Source organism: Phyllobates terribilis, unplaced genomic scaffold (assembly GCF_046119375.1).
Source record: "Phyllobates terribilis strain yellow unplaced genomic scaffold, ASM4611937v1 Scaffold_85__1_contigs__length_6476398, whole genome shotgun sequence".
NCBI classification, from domain to species: Eukaryota; Metazoa; Chordata; class Amphibia; order Anura; family Dendrobatidae; genus Phyllobates; species Phyllobates terribilis.
In genome coordinates, this window is record NW_027362845.1 from 1,746,065 (window position 1) to 1,761,356 (window position 15,292).

The 15,292-nt window shown below is 46.5% G+C and overlaps 1 protein-coding gene across 1 annotated transcript in view; it reads left to right on the forward strand.

Moving 5' to 3' along the window:
- The first annotated feature begins 13,397 nt into the window (after positions 1-13,397).
- LOC141197646 (uncharacterized) overlaps positions 13,398-15,292 on the forward strand; it is a 38,901-nt gene continuing 37,006 nt past the window's right edge. Inside the window, exon 1 of the mRNA XM_073662727.1 lies at positions 13,398-13,472. The gene's annotated coding sequence lies outside the window, so the exon portion shown is untranslated. The remainder of the gene's footprint in view (positions 13,473-15,292) is intronic.

Genomic DNA, 15,292 nt, shown 5'->3' on the forward strand with positions numbered 1-15,292 from the left:
ATGATGCTGCCACCACCATTTTTCACTGTTGGGATTGTATTGGGCAGTGATGAGCAGTGCCTGGTTTTCTCCACACATACCGCTTAGAATTATCACTAAAAAGTTCTATCTTCGTCTCACCAGACCAGAGAATCTTATTTCTCATAGTTTGGGAGTCCATCATATGTTTTTGAGCAAACTCTATGCGGGCTTTCATAAGTCTTGCACTGAGGAGAGGCTTCCGTTGGGCCACTCTGCCATAAAGGCCCGACTGGTAGAGGGCTTCAGTGATAGTTGACTTTGTGGAACTTTCTCCTATCTCCATACTGCATCTCTGGAGCTGGCTCTTCTCCCACAATTGCTCAGTTTCGATGGACGGCCAGGTCTAGGAAGACTTTTGGTGGTCCCAAACTTCTTCCATTTAAGGATTATGGAGGCCACTGTGCTCCTAGTAACCTTGAGTAATGCAGAAATTCTTTTGTAACCTTGGCCAGATCTGTGCCTTGTCACAATTCTGTCTCTGAGCTCCTTGGGCAGTTCCTTTGAGCTCATGATTCTCATTTGGTCTGAAATGCACTGTGAGCTGTGGGGTCTTATATAGACCGGTGTGTGCCTTTCTAAATCAAGTCCTATCAGTTTAATTAAACGCAGCTGGACTCCAATGAAGGAGTAGAACCATCTCAAGGGGGATCAGAAGGAAATGGACAGCATGTGACTTAAATATGAGTGTCTGAGCAAAGGGTCTGAATACTTATGACCATGTGATATTTCAGTTTTTCTTTTATAATTTGCAAAAACTTCTACATCTCTGTTTTTTTCAGTCAAGATGGGGTTCAGAGTGTACTTTAATGAGAAAAAAATGGACTTTTTAGAATTTACCAAATGGCTGCAATGAAGCAAAGAGTGAAAAATGTAAAGGGGTCTGAATACTTTCCGTACTCACTGTATATATTGGATCAGAGAAAACTTACTGCATAGAAATAATAACCGATCCATACTCACTATGTAGATAGAGTAACACAATCAAGCTTGCTACATTGATACAACAACAATTATAGAATAAAGCATGTGGCTTGGAAACTGCCGTCCTAATTGTGCTGCATTCAAGGCGCATTGTGATAACAATAGTGAACATTACATGACGGTCATACAGTAAAGTCCCCACACACCAATTGTTTTTTTAATTCACCTAAAAAAACTGATAGGTTGTGTGCACATAAGTCTCTGAATCATAATGGTGATAATTTGGGAAGTCTGGGGAACCTGACATGATCGAGAGGAGATGAGTTTAATGACAAACATATGAAAACATTATGTCTGCATAACCTGTGATTTCTTACATCATAAGACACAATACGTATATCCACATCATTGGTTTTTTTCTTTTAAAAAAATATTCCATATAAACAGCACGTAATTGACAAAGTTGTATCTTTTTTGTAGTAGACATAAATATGTAAAACGCATGTATACTGTATGTGCAGATCTTATCATACATACACCCACATATAGACAGGCTTACAGTATATGTAACCACACAGAGGGTCAGCACTTGTGAGGGAGCCAAGAAAGATGCCCCCCTACCCAGGCCAGCCCTGCGGTAATTGTAATACACCCCCCTCCCCCAATTGCCATAGACAATAATAATGCACAAATTTTGTTCCCATCCACAGTTATTGTGCTCAACAATACTAAGGGCTCATTTAGACGTCTGTGCAATGTATGGACTGGCCGTGGGTCTCCTGACCTGAGCATGACGGCTTCATAGAAGTATATGCAGCTCCATGATGAAGTCCTGGTGATAAGAAACAGGGAAGGGTCGATGCAATGTTCCCACGACCTGGTGGAGTTGAGCCGGTCAGGCTCAACTGTGATGAGAGAAGTAGCACAATGGTATTCCTCGTATAGACTGCTTCTCCACTGTTGGAAGTCAACAGAAGGAGGCAAAAAATGAGGAAAAAAGCTTTATGATGGTCCTAGGAAGATGTCAGATCGATTTTGAAACACATTGCTATCTTTTAATATGTTTTTTGTTTTTCTACACCTTCTCATCTTTGTCTTCAGCATGACAGCGCCTGCCATAAAGCTTCTTTTCTAATTTTTTACCTCACAATTATAGAAATATATGAGGCTGCCACGCTCCGGTCAGGAGACTCGCGGCCAGTCCATGCATTATAGTCTGTACTTGGACATTTGAATGAGCTGTAACAAGGTTGTTTTTATCCTCTTTGCTGTAATCTATAGGACACAGTTCAGACTGAACTTTCGTCAGTCCTTATAGAGCAGAGACGCTCTACACATTAGCTCACCGTATTAGAAATATTTATTTTTTCTCCCACCACATATTCAAAAAACATCACGGAAAAAAGGTGGCCATATTTACCAAAACCAAGATGCTGTTACACTGACTCACTTCTCACGGACAAGCCGTGAGTCAGGATAGTCAAGGAGTTTGAGGTCAATAGCCAGGAGAGTACATTATAAAAAGAGGGAAGAGACAAAGGCCTAGTCAGGTCACAGTCCAGAGTCATAATTCCAAGGTCAGCGTGTGTCAAGGCAAAAGGGGTAATACAAACGGGTAGTCAATAGGGAAAGCCAGGGTCCGGCAACAGAAGATCAGAATGTCTGAATTCAGAGCATAAAGTGCAGAGGGAACAGACCACATTGAGCTGAAAGCTACGACCGGCTGCTATCAGGGACTTAGAACTCAGCTAAGTAGCTGGATAATCACTAGGAACAGGGAACACCTGAAGGAAACTCAGCACCTCCCAGTTTCTGATTGGACGGCTGAGCTGTCAATCAAAATACCGACTTCTCAGCACATCCCTGCACTAGATTGGATGACTGAGCTGTCTGTCACTGCGTCCAAGACACACTGAGCGGTGGAATCGTGACAGACACAATATCAACTACACTGCAGGACACAACAGGCCCATGATAAATGCAGAGGCAGCACAGGTGCAAAATAGATGAAACAACCACTCACACCGACGGTTCGTGGAGGGGCGGCTGAGTAGTATTATAAATGCACATGGATAAGGCCAGTATAGGGCGCTAGTCACAAAGGTAAGGGTGGTACATAGTGTCTGGCCTATAACCTAATAGAGACCCTCACCACACACTAAACACTTATTTTGATATAGGGAAAATATATATTCTTGTACCGTGTTAGCCAGTATATAGAAAAATATTTTTAGATCCGAGAGTCCTCAGTGGTTGATACCTTTTAATGGCTAACTGAAAAGATGGTAACAAATTGCAAGCTTTCGAGACTACTCAGGTCTCTTCATCAGGCACATAAGACACATAAAAAATGCAATAGGTAAGACAGGTGATGAAAAGCAGAGTTATTATGGAAGAGATAAACAGTTCTGGCTATAAATATTTTAGCAGTTAATAGATAAGGAGTGTGAAGGTGTTATTGTCCTGTGACTAGGTCCAGTTTGTGATGGCCTCAGAAGTCTTAGAAGCACATTCCTTAGTTGATGTAGAATGACATAAATCCATGCGACACATTCATTCCTGCTCTGAAAGTGTTAAAGGTCATCATCAGTTTATATTCTGAGACTCTCCTTTCTCTCTGAGATTTGAAGTTACCTTTTACTACCAGTAAATTCATGTCTTTTATGCTGTGATCAGGGGAACAAAAATGCTTGGCTACAGGCAGATCTATTCGGTTTTCTTTTATTGTGTGGCGATGATGATTCATCCTTGTTTTTGCCCTGTCTCCCCTACATAAGGACCCCCAGCTAGACATTTGGTACATATAATTAAGTACACTACGTTAGATGTGATACAGCTGAACGTACCTGGGATCTTATAGACCTGATGTGAATTGGGGATCTTTATCTTGTCTGTGGTTGTTATACATGGACAGGTTTTACATTTTTTCTGGTTGCAAGGAAAGGTACCTGTAGCTGGAGGAGATGACAGGGAGCTTCTGGCAATGATGCTTCTTAGATTTGGGGGCTGCCTGAAACACAGAAGTGGGGGGTCTGGAAATATGGATTGTAATCGGGCATCTTTTTGGAGTAAAGGTTGTAGTTTCCGTGCAGCTCTTCTTAGCGCCTCCAGATTTGGATTGTAGGTGACTACTTGAGGCACCCAGTTGTTTTCTTGTTTGGTTTTGTAATGTAGGAGATGATTCCTAGATATTCTGGTGGCTCTTGTAATCTGGTTCTCAACTGTTCTTGGATGGTAGCCCTGATTCAAAAAGGTCTTTCTGAGGCCATCAAGGTGTTTGTCTCTATCCATCTGGTTGGAACATATCCGATTGTATCTGATGGCTTGAGTTTTTTATGTGTTTTGGATGGAAACTGTCCCATTTAAGCTATGTAGGACGGTCGATTGGTTTCCGGTACAAGGATGTCTCTATTTCATTGTTCTGTAGCTTGATGATGGTGTCCAAAAAGTTAATTTCAGTACAGGAGTAGTTGAGTGTTAGCTTGATGATGGGGTGAAATTGATTAAAGTGTTCATGGAACGTCTTCAGCTGTTGCTCAGACTCTGTCCAGATGATTAAAATATCGTCAATGAAACGATAGTAGGCCAGAGGCCTGATGGGACATGAGGACAAAAAGTCACTTTCAAGCTTGGCCATGAAAAGATTTGCATACTGTGGAGCCATATTACTTCCCATCGCTGTACCAGTCTCCTGTAGATATATGTTGTTATCAAATTCAAAGTAATTGTGAGTGAGGATGAATTCTGTAAGTTTGACCACAGAATCAGCAACAATTCCTGTATTTTCTATGAAGATTTTGCAGGCATTTAATCCACCCTTGTGTGGGATATTAGAATACATAGATTCCACATCCATGGTGGCCAGGATGGTTCCTTCTGGTAGAGGACCTATTGCTGCTAGTTTATTCAGTAGGTCTGTCGTGTCCTGAATGTAGCTGGGTGTACTCTTTACCAGTGGTTTAAGAACACACTGTAAATTTGTTACCATCTTTTCAGTTAGCTATTAAAAGGTATCAACCACTGAGGACTCTCGGATCTAAAAATATTTACCAAACACTTATACACGCTCCATCCTGCAGGGTACAGCAGAGTCCTGCATCCACTGAGGCCCCTGATCATGTGACCCCTGACTCCTCCCTCCTGTGACCTCATCACAGCTCCTGTGCGCACAGAGCAGCCATATATGTGGTGGCGACTCTGCAGGTGGAGGTATGTGGAGATTCCCCATTATTCTCTATATCACCACCATACTCCGCAGCGCTACACATACATCATTATCACCGTCCCCATTGGGGCTGACACTCTCTATAGACTTTATTCACACATTGCAATTGCATTTTGCAGCTACAAAAACAATTAGATTTCTACATTTGTGTGATCTCCCAACTGTTAGAGAATATAAAGAGGGATAGATTGTACATCATGACATCTTAGGCCACGTCCATAACCATTCCTCTAACCCCTAACACCACCCATTACCACTTAATTCTACCCTGAACACATAAAGTAAATGGATGACCCCTTTACACTTAGGCTGTCTCCTCGGTGTTCCTCTCTATCCTCAGACCATCTCTGCATTTCTTGTCGGTCTTCTCAGCGCTCCTCTTTACTCTCAGGCCATCTCCTCAGCGCTCCTCTTTACTCTCAGGCCATCTCCTCAGCGCTCCTCTTTACTCTCAGGCCATCTCCTCAGCGCTCCTCTTTACTCTCAGGCCATCTCCTCAGTGCTCTTCTTTACTCTCAGGCCATCTCCTCAGTGCTCCTCTTTACTCTCAGGCCATCTCCTCAGCGCTCCTCTTTACTCTCAGGCCATCTCCTCTTCGCTCCTCTTTACTCTCAGGCCATCTCTACAGTGCTGCTCTTTACTCTCAGGCTGTCTTCTCAGTGCTCCTCTTTACTCTCAGGTTGTCTTCTCAGGGCTCCTCTTTACTCTCGGGCCGTCTCCTCAGCGCACCTCTTTACTCTCAGGCCGTCTCCTCAGCGCACCTCTTTACTCTCAGGCCATCTCCTCAGTGCTCCTCTTTACTCTCAGGCCATCTCCTCAGCGCTCCTCTTTACTCTCAGGCCATCTCCTCAGTGCTCCTCTTCACTCTCAGGACATCTCCTCAGTGCTCCTCTTTACTCTCAGGCCATCTCCTCAGCGCTCCTCTTTACTCTCAGGCCATCTCCTCAGCGCTCCTCTTTACTCTCAGGCCATCTCCTCAGCGCTCCTCTTTACTCTCAGGCCATCTCCTCAGCGCTCCTCTTTACTCTCAGGCCATCTCCTCAGCGCTCCTCTTTACTCTCAGGCCATCTCCTCAGTGCTCCTCTTCACTCTCAGGACATCCCCTCAGTGCTCCTCTTTACTCTCAGGCCATCTCCTCAACGCTCTTCTTTACTCTCAGGCCATCTCCTCAGCGCTCCTCTTTACTCTCAGGCCATCTCCTCAGCGCTCCTCTTTACTCTCAGGCCATCTCCTCAGCGCTCCTCTTCACTCTCAGGACATCCCCTCAGCGCTCCTCTTTACTCTCAGGCCATCTCCTCAACGCTCTTCTTTACTCTCAGGCCATCTCCTCAACGCTCCTCTTTACTCTCAGGCCATCTCCTCAACGCTCCTCTTTACTCTCAGGCCATCTCCTCAGCGCTCCTCTTTACTCTCAGGCCATCTCCTCAGCGCTCCTCTTTACTCTCAGGCCATCTCCTCAGCGCTCCTCTTTACTCTCAGGCCATCTCCTCAGCGCTCCTCTTTACTCTCAGGCCATCTCCTCAGCGCTCCTCTTTACTCTCAGGCCATCTCCTCAGCGCTCCTCTTTACTCTCAGGCCATCTCCTCAGCGCTCCTCTTTACTCTCAGGCCATCTCCTCAGCGCTCCTCTTTACTCTCAGGCAATCTCCTCAGCGCTCCTCTTTACTCTCAGGCCATCTTCTCAGCGCTCCTCTTTACTCTCAGGCCATCTCCTCAGCGCTCCTCTTTACTCTCAGGCCATCTCCTCAGCGCTCCTCTTTACTCTCAGGCCATCTTCTCAGCGCTCCTCTTTACTCTCAGGCCATCTCCTCAGTGCTCCTCTTTACTCCCAGGCCATCTCCTCAGCGCTCCTCTTTACTCTCAGGCCATCTCCTCAGCGCTCCACTCTGCCCTCAGTCTGTCTCCTCATCGCTTTTCTATGCTCCCAGGCAGTCTCCTCAGTGCTTCTCTCTACACATAGGCTGTCTCCTCAGTGTTCCTCTCTGCTCTCAGGCTGCCTCCTTTGCACTCATCTCTTCCTTCAGGCTGTCTCCTCAGTGCTCCTTTCTACCCTCAGGTTGTCTCTTCAGCGCTCCTCTCTGCTTTCAGAACCTCTACTCAGTGCTCTGCTCTCAGGCCGTCTCCTCAGCGCTCCTCTCTGTATTCGGGCCTTCTCCTTTCTTCTCTGCTCTCTGGATAACTCACTGGTGCTCATATCTAACCTCAGGCCATCCCCTCAACACTCTTCTCCACTTTCAGACTGTCTCCTCAGCGCTCCTTTCTTCACTCAGGCTGTCTCTTCAGCATTCCTCTCTTTCCTCGGACCATGTCCTCAGCGTTCCTCTCTGCTCTCAGGCCATCTCATCATTATTCCTGTCTGTCCTCAGGCTAAGGCTCATTACAACTTTGAACATCACAATGTGCCCTGAACCAACAGCAGAAAGTATAGAAGAGGTTTCCCCTTTCAATCTTCTGTACACAATCTACGAGTCTGTGTAACAAATACTATAATCAGCATTACTCACCTTCCCCTGCTCCAGTGTCGGCTCTCTGCTGCTGCTCGGGTCTTCTTTATAGGTTGCAGTCGTGATGTCATGTCTTTAGCGTGTGTGACAACCGCAGCCAATCACTGAGCTCAACTCTTCATACCGAATAAATTGGCATCAGTTCTGAGATCAGTGGTTGACTGCAGCGGTCTAATGCGCTACAGTTGTGATGTCACCAGGGCTGAAAATTTAGTATCTAACAATTTTTCCGTGTCGCCATTTTCTGAGACCTGTAACTATTTTCATTCTTCCATCGATAGACCGGTTTCAATGATTATTTCTTGTTTTCTTCATTTTTGTTGATACAATTTTGGAGGAAATATGACATTTTAGTAGCTTTTTATTACATTTTTATGTGGAATTGTGGTGGCCAAAAACATTATTCCTAGTTTTTCGATTTATACCATATGCGAAAAATTTTTCAAAATGTTATTAATTCAGGAAGTTATGTACATGGCAATACCGAATATTTTTTTTAATGTACTGGGCAGCACGGTGGCTCAGTGGTTAGCACTGCAGCCTTGCAGTGCTGGGGTCCTGGGTTCAAATCCCACCAAGGACAACATCTGCAAGGAGTTTGTATTTCTCTCCGTGTTTGTGTGGGTTTCCTCTGGGTTCTCCGGTTTCCTCCCACACTCCAAAGACAAACTGATAGGGAATTTAGATTGTGAGCCCTGATGGTGACAGCAATAATTATGTATGTAAAGCGCAGCGGAATATGTTAGCGCTATATAAAAATAAAGATTATTTTTATGTATTACATTTTGCTATTTACTTTGGGGGGGGAAGCGGAATCATATAAACATTTATTGTTTGTGGTGGTTTATATTTTGTCTTTACACTGCTCAAAAAAAATAAAGGGAACACTCAAATAACACATCCTAGATCTGAATGAATGAAATATTCTCATTGAATACTTTGTTCTGTACAAAGTTGAACGTGCTGACAGCAAAATCACACAAAAATCATCAATGGAGATCAAATTTATTAACCAATGCAGGCCTGGATTTGGAGTCACCCCCAAAATTAAAGTGGAAAAACACACTACAGGCTGATCCAACTTTGATGTAATGTCCTTAAAACAAGTCAAAATGAGGCTGAGTATTGTGTGTGGCCTCCACGTGCCTGTATGACCTCCCTACAACCACTGGGCATACTCCCGATGAGGTTGCGGATGGTCTCCTGTGGGATCTCCTCCCAGAGCTGGACTAAAGCATCCGCCAACTCCTGGACAGTCTGTGGTGCAACGTGACGTTGGTGGATGGAGCGAGACATGATGTCCCAGATGTGCTCAATCGGATTCAGGTCTTGGGAACGGGCGGGCCAGTCCATAGCTTTAATGCCTTCATCTTGCAGGAACTGCTGACACACCCCAGCCACATGAGGTCTGGCATTGTTCTGCATTAGGAGGAACCCAGGGCCAACCGCACCAGCATATGGTCTCACAATGGGTCTGAGGATCTCATCCCCGGTACCTAATGGCAGTCAGGCTGCCTCTGGCGAGCACATGGAGAGCTGTGTGGCCCTCCAAAGAAATGCCACCCCACACCATTACTGACCCACTGCCAAACCAGTCATGCTGAAGGATGTTGTAGGCAGCAGATCGCTCTCCACTGCGTCTCCAGACTCTGTCACGTCTGTCACATGTGCTCAGTGTGAACCTGCTTTCATCTGTGAAGAGCACAGGGCGCCAGTGGCAACTTTGCCAATCCTGGTGTTCTGTGCAAAAATGCCAAGGGTCCTGCACGGTGTTGGGCTGTGAGCACAACCCCCATCTGTGGACGTCGGGCCCTCATACCACCCTCATGGAGTCGGTTTCTAACCGTTTGTGCAGACACATGTACATTTGTAGCCTGCTGGAGTTCATTTTGCAGGGCTCTGGCAGTGCTCCTCCTGTTCCTCCTTGCACAAAGGTGGAGGTAGTGGTCCTGCTGCTGGGTTGTTGCCCTCCTACGGCCCCCTCCACTTCTCCTGGTGTACTGGCCTGCCTCCTGGTAGCGTCTCCAGCCTCTGGACACTACGCTGACAGACACAGAAAACCTTCTTGCTACAGCTCGCATTGATGTGCCATCCTGGATGAGCTGCACTACCTGAGCAACTTCTGTGGGTTGTAGAGTCTGTCTCATGCTACCACGAGTGTGAAAGCACAACCAACATTCAAAAGTGACGAAAACATCAGCCAGAAAGCATTGGTACTGAGATGTTGTCTGTGGTCCCCACCTGCAGAACCACTCCTTTATTGAGGGTGTCTTGATAATTGCCAATAATTTCCATCTATTGTCTATTCCATTTGCACAACAGCATGTGAAATTGATTGTCAATCAGTGTTGCTTCCTAAGTGGACATTTTGATTTCACAGAAGTTTGATTTACTTGGAGTTAAACAACAGAATATAAGTGTTTCAGTTTATTTTTTTTGAGCAGTGTGTGTGTATATATGACGCGCCCCCGGGTCCGTGGGGTACTCGGCAGCCGGGCCCTCAGATACTGGTGGGGGAATATCACTTTGGCTGGCCCGGTCCGTGGCCCAGGGCGGTCAACTGAAAAGGGGGATATTTATATTGGGATTAAAGGTTTTCTTAAGAAATGTTCGTGACGCCACCTGCGGTATCTGGTAAGGATCACCAGAGCTGCGACAGTCCACTGAGGCAGATGTTGGGGGCAGCTCGGATGGGACGGCTCCCCGCAGGTGGAGCAGGCCTCAGGGCAGTGTTGATATAGGGGATGATGGAAGCAGGATAGAGACGGCAGGACGGTCCCGGAGGAAGTACGGGCACACACACAGGGGTAAACTTCAATACCTTTACTGGTGGTGATGCAGGTACGGTCCAGAGTACTCAGGGCGAAGGGTACATTTCTGGACTCTCCCCAGTGAGCGGGTGTAGGGCCTCCTGATCTGTGTCTCTCTATGCTTCGGGCCTGCCTGGAGCTAGGCCTGGCTTGGTTACTGCTTCCTTCTTCTACCAACTGACCTGATGGTGGGGTTTTCTCTTGGTCTCCACGCTCCCTAGTCACTGGAGCCTGTGTGGTACCTAACCCCGTTGCTGTAGTCAGCGGTTGGTTAGACCTGGGACTTGTAGTTCTCCAGGGGTTCCAGTTGTTCCTACTGGTCATAAAGATCCCTGTAGGCGCGGACCCAGTGTCCGGTATATGATTCGGGGTGAGCCTGTTATGCTCCTCTGCCCCCTATGCGTTTCTCCTTCTCTCCTCAGTCAGCAGACTTCCTCATGCAGACTCCATGAGCAGACTCTCTGAGCTCTGTCCCTGTCTGTGCCTGACAGGAACTCTCACTTGCATTCTAGCCCGCTCCAGGCTCTCACTGGCCAGACTAGCCCGCAGCTTGGGCCTAGCCTGGCCTTCAGCCACACAGATTTCAGCTTGTCTGGAGCTGCAGCATTGTGACACACTGTCTGCTTCCCACTGACTGACTTCCTGAACTCCACCCCCCAGTATTTATATACCTGACAGGGCTCCATCTAGTGGACTTGGGTGGAGGTGTCTGCATGTATTGAGGCCACTGGGGAGAATTCCATCCATGCACCCATCTGGGATCTGTGGCACCAGTGCGCAGCAGGGCGCCACATACAGTACAGACCAAAAGTTTGGACACACCTTCTCATTTAAAGATTTTTCTGTATTTTCATGACTATGAAAATTGTACATTCACACTGAAGGCATCAAAACTATGAATTAACACATGTGGAATTATATACTTAACAAAAAAGTGTGAAACAACTGAAAATATGTCTTATAGTCTAATTTCTTCAAAGTAGCTACCTTTTGCTTTGATGACTGCTTTGCACACTGTTGGCATTCTTTTGATTAGCTTCAAGAGGTAGTCACCGGAAATGGTTTTCACTTCACAGATGTGCCCTGTCAGGTTTAATAAGTTGGATTTCTTGCCTTATAAATGGGGTTGGGACCAGTTGTGTTGTGCAGAAGTCAGGTGGATACACAGCTGATAGTCCTACTGAATAGACTGTTAGAATTTGTATTATGGCAAGAAAAAAGCAGACTCGGACTGCAGGGCAGCTTGAACTTGTTTGGATGTTAGTCGAGGTTCTTTGTGCGGATGGTGGATAATTTTGCGTTGAAATCTCTCGTCAATTTTTCTTTTCCGTCCACATCTAGGGAGGTTAGCCACAGTGCCATGGGCTTTAAACTTCTTGATGACACTGCGCACGGAAGACACAGGAACCTTCAGGTCTTTGGAGATGGACTTGTAGCCTTGAGAATGCTCATGCTTCCTCACAATTTGGTTTCTCAAGTCCTCAGACAGTTCTTTGGTCTTCTTTCTTTTCTCCATGCTCAATGTGGTACACACAAGGACACAGGACAGAGGTTGAGTCAACTTTAATCCATGTTAACTGGCTGCAAGTGTGATTTAGTTATTGCCAACACCTGTTAGGTGCCACAGGTAAGTTACAGGTGCTGTTAATTACACGAATTAGAGAAGCATCACATGATTTTTCAAACAGTGCCAATACTTTTGTCCACCCCCTTTTTTAGGTTTGGTGTGGAATTATATCCAATTTGGCTTTAGGACAATTCTTTTTGTGTTTTTTCATTGAAGACAAATTAAATGAAGATAATAATTCCAAAGAATTTGTGATTGCAATCATTTTCAGGAAGAAACTGAGTATTATCTGACAGAATTGCAGGGGTGCCAATAATTTTGGCCACCACTGTGTATATGTGTATATATATATATATATAATATAATTAGGCTGAGGAAGTTGGGGGGTAGGTAAGTTTGCAGCTGGACACGTTGTGGATGGGAGGTATGTGTCCCCGAGGTGCCAAGCTTCGGTGATGTAGGACCCCTAGAAGCAGGCTCCAGCACATATAGTGCTGAGAGGTAGTTAATGGGCCCAGATTAAAGGGATGGGTTTTAGGAGCAGCTGAAAGAGCTGGGGGGATCAGCTGCTCACTTACCTCCAGTCCACGTTTTGGAAGGCCTGATTTAAGACAGCTGTGCCTGTCTCAGTCTGTCTGTGTGTTATGCAAGCCTTGCATGTGCTGCTCAGAGTCTGCCGGAGGCAGAGAAAGGCATCTGCATTTAAACGGCTGAGGCCGTGCTCTATATGGACCTGCTATTTTATGTTTTGTTCTGTTATACCTTTTCGGAACCTGAAAGAGGCTGTGATATTTTTGTTTCCTGCCTGGTTTATGGGCATTTAATAAACCACCTGTTTGTTTGAACCTACAGACTGCATCCCTGTGTGAACCAACGCCTACCACAGAGCTGACCCCTCAGAATAAATAAATATATATTTTATTTTTTTTTTTTTCATTACTCTCCTTAGGTGTCCTGCCTATTTTCCCCACTACCACATAGTGCTATAACCATCTATAGTGCCCTATAAAGTATTACCCCCTCCCCTCATTGCCATATACAGTAATGATCCTCATCTTTGTTACCCCCATAGTTTTAGTGCCCCACACCACTAATAGGTTTCTTCTCCTCTTTTGCTGTAATCTACAGGATATGGTTGTAATCATTTATTTTTTGTAACACCTGAGCATGCACTTCACCCTGCTAGGTGCCACCATACCAGTGTTTCTTTTTGTATTACCATAAAAAAACAGTGCACCCCTAAGACACATTGAAAGAACTGAGAGATTTAAACTTGCTTATAACATATCATAATCACAATGGAGACAAGCGTCAGAATATTACCCAACTATTTTCACTTTTTGGCTTGTCAGGGGTGAGATGTGGAATCCACGTTCTATGGATTGATGGATGATTCCTGAACATTGCACCCATAGCTTATAGCAGGTGAGAATAAAAAATAGTTTTCTTGATCACTTTGAAACATACACTGTGTGCGCAATTATTAGGCTAGTGAATATTTTGACTATGTCATCATTTTTATACAGATTTTCCAAATACAAGCTGTATAAACGTAACTGTTTAGTGAATGAAGTAGATCAGGTGATGTGTATTTTGTAATGAGGGGTGTGTGGCCTATGAATATTGAAACCCTTTATCAGGGGGGTACAATTATTAGGCAGCTTATTTTTCTCAGGCAAAATGGGCCAAAAAGAGTTTTAACTGACTATAAAAACTCAAAAATGGTTAACTCTGTAACGGGTCTGGGAGACGGAACCTCTGAGCAACTTATACAAGGGGTGGTCCTTGTAAGGAAGCGGGTGGCGACCAGGCAAGACAGGCAGGTAGTCACAGCAGGTGACCGGGACAGTCTCTGGGTAAACGGGCAGGAGGTCACGGCAAGTGACCGGGACAGTCTCTGGGTAAACGGGCAGGGGGTCACAGCAAGTGACCGGGGCAGTCTCTGGGTGAACGGGCAGAAGGTCACAGCAAGTGACTGGGACAGTCTCTGGGTAAAGGGTAGGTACGACCTGTGACGGCTGAGCCTCCAGGTAGGCTAGCAGGCAGATGGCAGATGTGTGCTCCCAGGTGAGCAGGCGAGAGTCTTTGGATAAGCAGGTGGTCACAGCATGTGAAGGCGGAGCCTCCAGGTAGGCTAACAGGCAGATGGCAGATGTGTGCTCCCAGGTGAGCAGGCGAGAGTCTCAGGATAAGCAGGTGGTCACAGCATGTGACGGCGGAGCCTCCAGGTAGGCTAACAGGCAGGTAGTAGATGTGTGCTCCCAGGTGAGCAGGCGAGAGTCTCTGGATAAGCAGGTGGTCACAGCATGTGACGGCGGAGCCTCCAGGTAGGCTAACAGGCAGGTAGCAGGTGAGCGCTCCCAGGTGAGCGGGCAAGCTGGTCCATAGACAGACTGACAGGTGTCGGAAGGCAGACCGTCGGACCTCAGGCTAGCAAGCAGGTAAGCGGATAACAGGCAGGAATCAGACAGCAAACTGGCAGGAAACTGGCAGGTAACAGGAAACGGGACCTGAGGGCTGAAGCAGAGTAGTGAACAGTGCAACAACATTGCTCGGGCACCTCCATTTTGGAGGAGGTGCCTTATATATGGTGAAGTCCTCCGGCCATTGGCCGGGGACTCCTTAGGACGGCGCGCGCGGCCCCTTTAAGAGGGGGGGGAGCGCGCGCGCCCTAAGCACCGTGGCCGGGAAGAAGCGTGCGCTGCCAGCAGAGCGGGAGGAGGACGCCGGGCTCGGAGTGGAGAGGTGAGGGGAACAGCGTCCCTGCCTAGCAGAGGTCAGGGACGCCGACGCTACAGTACCCCCCCCTTTAGGCCCCCCCTTTTTTAGGCCAGACAGAAATTTAGCAAGGATGAGAGGGGCATGGATGTTCTCCCGGGGCTCCCACGTTCTCTCTTCAGGACCAAACCCCTTCCAATCTACTAGAAAAAAGGTCTTTCCTCTTACCCTTTTTGTGGCCAGAATGTTCTCTACCTCAAACTCGTTTTCAGCGGAAACCGGAGCAGGAGGCGTACCTGTAGACTTGGAAAAAGAGTTAAGTACCACGGGTTTGAGGAGAGATACATGGAAGGAGTTAGGGATCCGCAAGTTGGCCGGGAGTTTCAATTTATAGGCCACCGGGTTGATCTGACTGATGACCTCCAGAGGACCGATGAACCGAGGCCCTAACTTATAGGAAGGAATCTTGAGCCGGACATACTTGGACAAGAGCCAGACCTTATCCCCTGGACGGAATTGAGGAGGAT